Source organism: Cryptomeria japonica, chromosome 9 (genome assembly GCF_030272615.1).
Source record: "Cryptomeria japonica chromosome 9, Sugi_1.0, whole genome shotgun sequence".
Lineage (NCBI taxonomy): Eukaryota > Viridiplantae > Streptophyta > Pinopsida > Cupressales > Cupressaceae > Cryptomeria > Cryptomeria japonica.
In genome coordinates this window covers 430,638,921-430,644,920 of record NC_081413.1, presented here as the reverse complement: position 1 = coordinate 430,644,920, position 6,000 = coordinate 430,638,921, and positions in this window count along the sequence as shown.

Here is a 6,000-nt window from a genome sequence, read left to right as displayed (position 1 = left end):
CTAAAGTTGCTGGTTCAGGTATGAGATCATACAAATAAGCCAAAATATTAAGCCACCTACAGTGTGTAAGTATGCCCTTTGCCCATGACTCATAATTACCCCGTTCTAGAAATACAACTGAAGGGTGAGTAGAAAAACCCATGATAACTCTTCAAATTAACAAATCTGAGACTAAATGACTTTAATACTGATAAAGCAGATCAAATAAAGCCATCCCACGCAAACAAATCATTTCCAAGTCTGAAACGTCCAAGTAATTGACAGATGTGTGAAAACATAAAGTACTGAATAAAATGTACCTGGTGTAGATTCTGGAAAAATAAATGAAATATCTGGAAAGAGCACAGAAACCCCTTTCCAACGCCTATTCGTTTGCGAAAAATGGAGTCCGTATGCAAAAGATATGGCTCCTGGAGTGCAAAAAACTTGTTCTGACTTTGACTGGCAAAAACCACTACAAAACGGCAAAATCAAATAAAAATCATCCATCAATTAGATCGGGCTCGGAACCAGCTTTCCAACACCTATTTCCATTCAAAAATCCGAGCTAAAATGCCCGAGTTATGCCCGATTTCGTGAAAGAGCTCCAAAAGACCCAAATAGGCCCTTATAGCCCTCAAAAGGGCTAAAAAAAAAATAAGCCCCTGGTCCGCTGGGCGACCAAGGGCTAGCGCAGGTGGCTGGCGGCGCAGGGGCGGTGGCGGCGCGCGGGCTGCGCACGGGCGGGGCGCGGGCTGCGGGCTGCGCGGCGGTGGCTACCTGGCCGCGGCCGGTGGTTACCGCCGGCGGCGGCGGCCGGGCAGTGGCCGCTGGGCGGCGCACCGGCTGCACGGCGGGGTGAACAGCTGTGCGCGCCGGAAAACCAAAAAACACCGCTTTTTTAATTTATTTTTTTATTGTTTTTTTTTTTTTATTTTGCCTCTTGCTGCGTGCCCTAGGGCCGTACGGCCTTGGGGCATAAAAAAATTTGCCTTCTGGAGCAACTGTGTCCAAATTGGATGAATTTTATATGGAAATAGGGGTTTTTGGGCGCTACAAGCTCAACGGTGAGGTCCGTTTGGGCTCAAAGTGCACCGAAAAAAAATACCCCCTATTCCAAAATAGAAAACAGAAGACAAACACAGATCTGATGCAAGCAAAACCTGAAAATCAGATCTAACCCTCGTAGCTCCAAATTCTTCAGAAGAAGAACAGGAAGCAGCAGGTCTGGAGCTCTGATACCATGTAGAAGTGAGAAAGCCAACTTCACAGACCCCAAAGATCACCTGTATGCAAATAACCTGTCACAGAAAGAAGAGATGGAGACAAACAAGCAAGGGTGCTCTGAAAGCTGAAAAATGTATTCATCCAAGAGATAGATAAATTACAATGATGAATCCTTATAAAAGGATATTGTGCAACCCTAAAAGAAACCCTAATAGGTAGACATTTAATAATTAATATAATTATTAAATGTCACAAATGCAAACTAAAGTGAAATCTTAAGAGAGGAATAAAGGTAATTTAATCAACATGATTAAATTAAAACCTTTACTCTAACAGAAACTTCATGCCATCTATGACTCAAAGCATCTACCACTGCGTTCTCTTTCCCCTGAATATAACGAACCTCAAAATCATACTCACAAAAGAACTCCATCCATCTCCACTGTCAAGCATTCAAGTTTGGTTGTGTGAATATATACTGCAGACTGCGGTGATCACTATGCAGCTCAAACTGACGCCCTAATAGGAAATGTCGCCATCTAACCAAAGCATGAACTATGGCTGCCAACTATAAATCGTGAACTGGATACTTCAACTCATGGTTCTTGAGTTTGCGAGACTCATAAGCAACCACACGTCCATCCTACATAAGCATTGCACCTATACCTTCCAAAGAGGCATCTATGCATACCATAAAATCTCTAGATGGATCAGGAATTGCCAAAATCGGAGCACTGACAAGGAGTTCCTTCAAGGTACGAAAAGTTGACTCGCACTGTTCTGACCAAACAAACTTCTTCCCCTTCCTCTGAAGAGAAGTAATCGGGTGTCCTATCCAGGAAAAGCCCTGAACAAAGCGATGGTAATATCCGGCCAAACCCATAAAGCTCCGAACTTCTAAAACATTGGTCGGCGTTGGCCAATCAACAATGGCTTGGATCTTTGAAGGATCCACAGATACACCTTCTCTCGAAACCACATGACCAAGATAGTTCACCTCAGACTGGAAGAAGTCACACTTTTCCAAATTGGCATAAAGTTGATTCTCCCTTAAGCACTGCAATACCTAATGTAAGTGACCCTCATGCTCTTCCATAGTTCTAGAATAAATCAATATGTCATCCAAGAACACAAGGACAAAATGATCAAGGTAGGTGCGAAAAACCCCACTCATGAGGCTCATGAAAACTGAAAGTGCGTTCGTCAACCCAAATGGCACCACTGTGAACTCGTAGTGACCATAACGAGTATGAAATATTGTCTTATGAATGTCTACATCTGGAATGTGCAACTGATGGTATCCAGATTTCAGATCAATCTTAGAGAACACCTTGGCTCCCTTTACCTAATCGAAAAGATCATCTATACGAGGCGATGGATATCGATTTTGGATGGTTACCTTATTCAGCTGTCGGTAATCAATGCATAACCGAAGAGAACCATCCTTCTTCTTAATGAAGATAACAGGCGCACCCCAAGGGGAAACACTAGGACGAATGAAGCCCTTGGCCAACAATTCCTCAATCTGCAACTTCAACTCACTCAACTCCTGAGTAGTCATCCAATATGGAGCTCTCAAAATAGGTTTTACACCAGGAACCAAATCAATGCGAAATTCTATGTCTCGCTTCAGAGGCATACCAGGAATATGCAATAGAAACACATCAGCACACTCTCGAAGAATAGGGTGACCATCAAGAGTGATTTCTCAACTCTCTGACTCATCCACATCCTCAAGAGTAATTGCAAAAAGATGACACCCTCAATGCATGCACCACTTAAGTTGCATAGCGGAAATCATACGTAGGGATATCGGTCTCTGAACAACAATATCCACTTCCCTGCCAAGCTCATCTAAACACTCCACTGTCTTCTTGCGACAGTATACATGAGCACTGTGAGATGAAAGCCAATCCATCCCCAACACAACTGCATAAGAACCCAAAGGAATGACTCAAAGGTCAACTGAAGTAACCAGGGATCCTAGGTCCAACTCACAATTGGGAATAAAGGCATCTACAGAGACAGGGACACCTGTAGCCAACTCTACTGGCCACCTCCCCTAGATTTCCTAGCCATGACCTAGCACTGTAAAAGAGAAAACGGTTCAGATCTACGGCAAGGATAAAACAAGGGAAACACAAACATTAAGACCTAAGCAAAAAGGTCAAGTTGAATAGGCTCACTACAAACCCAGAGTACCCAGTGTTGAAACTTGGGCTCTGATATGAGTGGTGCTAGTCTAGAGAAAAAAAATTGGATTGAAGTTGTTGCTTCTACTTTCTACCTAATTAATAGGTCACATATGTTATCTCTTGTTGATAAAATACCTATGGATGCATGGTCAGATCATAATCCTTCATTGAGACATCTTAAAGTGCTTGTTTGTGAGGCATATCCACATGTGTCAAAGGAGAAGCAAACAAATTTAGATAATAAGGCTATGAAATATATCTTCATAAAGTTCAGTTATAGCGTGAAACAATGCAAGCTTGTGGATCCTTGTGCACAAAAGATAGTATATAGTAGAAGTATTATTTTTAGAGAAACTAAAATTGCTTAAGTTACATTAGAGCCATAACAAACATTTATGTGATTATTCTTTCTATGCCTAATAAATTTGAATCAAGACCCTTAGATAGACAGGAAGTTGAGGAAAATCTATCTATCTTTGAATCCTCAAAAGAGGAGGAAGAACTTGTTAGGATTTTTTCTTGAAATTTTCTAAGGTTGGATTTTATTTTTCTTTGGCCTTAGAATGCTCTTGCTTGAATCATTTTGGCGGGTATCCTTTTTGAGCACTCACTTGTTTTCCTGGTTTCCCTCTGCTTAGGTTCATCCCTCAAGGATTTTATATCATTCAAAACCGACCCAGTGTCCTAGTGTTTTTTTTTAAGTTGGTAATTTGAAAGTCTTGAGTCTGCTATGTCCCTCTCGTTTTAATGAGCCTTAGGTTTTTGGCCCCTTCTACATGGCATCCTAGGGACATAACTTAACGCACGTGCTTTCTATTGTTTTAGTGTGGGCCTTGGTCTATAAATCCCTCAATACACTATGAATGTTCCATATGCATTACTAAGATTTTGAGTGTCATTTGGTGTCGTATCTTTGCAATGTTCCAAAAGTGAACTCGAGACTCAGTGATACCTTTTCTCCTATTCTATTGAGTTACAAGTGGTTTTATTTCTTTGAGGTTTCAAAGTATTTAAAACACGGGTCCTCAGAAAGTTATTTTGTGGCTCTTGCCAAGTCATGGGTCATGCCACAAAGCCCAGGTGTTAAGGTACTCTGAGCTTGGTGAATTCCTTGTTTGTGGCTTGGTGAGTATCCGAGGAGAATGGTTGCGAGATGATTTTTAAAGGTAACTTGAAACTCGTTAAGAGGCTTTCATTCTCCTGGGCAAGTTTTCGAGCAAGTAGAGATGAGGTGCTTTGTCAACAAATGAAAGGGATCAAGCATGTCAACTTGAGATGCAGTGAGGTTGCTTGGAAGACTTCAACAAGTACTCGAGAATGATAGAAAGGAAATAGTATGCGTGGACATGATAAAGCTTTGGGTGGCCTACAATATGGAGAAGATTCCCTTAGGCAGGGAGTTTCAAATTTCATTGTTCACCATCAATTAATTTTGATTAAAGGATGAGATTAAAAGTTGTGTTAGTACCCATTTACACCACCAAAGTTCATACGAATTGTATTTATGAAGAAAAGACTGGAGATTAAAAATTGTTGTTTATGTTGTTGTTTCATTTTCGGAGTCCAGAGAAAATTTCAGAGCAAAGAAAGTGCAAGGTTAGGGTTCATGTGAAGAATTCGTACTACTTCCAACATTATCACCCAATCAAGCCAAAACCAGTAAGTCACTTAGCTTTTTTTTCTATTATTAATTTGAGATTGTGTCAAAAGGAGAGTAGGATAATTAGCCATAACCCTAGGTCGAGTCATCTATAGAATTTGAAAGGGATATTCAGAACAAGAATAAGATGTCCACTTCTTCAAAGTTTCATAGTCGGATGAGCCCAAGGCAAAAAAGCAGAAAAAGGAAAAGAACCTTCATGATGATCTAATTACTTTATTGTCTGGGTCATCGTATAGGCCAAAGACAGGGGTCCGTGTCCCAAAGTTTTTTGATAAACAAGGTAATTGCAGAGAGAGTTATTTTAAGGGTAGGGGACATCATATTTTCAAGTATTTCTTCTTGAAGTCAAAATCTGCTATCTCAGAGTATAATCCTTAGAGGTTAAGGCTTGTGAGGCTGGTAGTTCCAAATGTTTTTGTCAACCTAGATTAATCAAAGCCTTGGCCTAGTGTTATAATCCTATTGATAGGTACATTAAAGTTGTAAATGGAATTTTGTTTGATATTAGAAGAGGGAATATTTTGGAAGTTTTTGACATGGAGGATTGTAGAGATTGCACCACAAAAATTGACTTGGTGATTTTAAAAGAAGAAAAATGATACTACAGAGGGTTTCTACAGAAGAAAACGGTTTCCTATGCACAGACCTAGATATAGAGGAAACTTACACCAATTTTCTACAACAGAGAAACCTCCCTATAAAGTGGATTTTCTTTATAGATATTTTGAAATGACATACTATGCAATCTATCAAGAATTGGGATATGAAGGAGAACCTCTCATGCCTAAAGAAATAATGTTGCTAGCCTGGGATGTTCAAAGGAGTACTGGTTGTAGGACATGATTATTCCCAATTTGTTGTAGATGTAATTCATGATGTGTTGGTCAAAATTCAACATGGTAGTGCCACAATAATATTCAAATTGTATTCTCTATT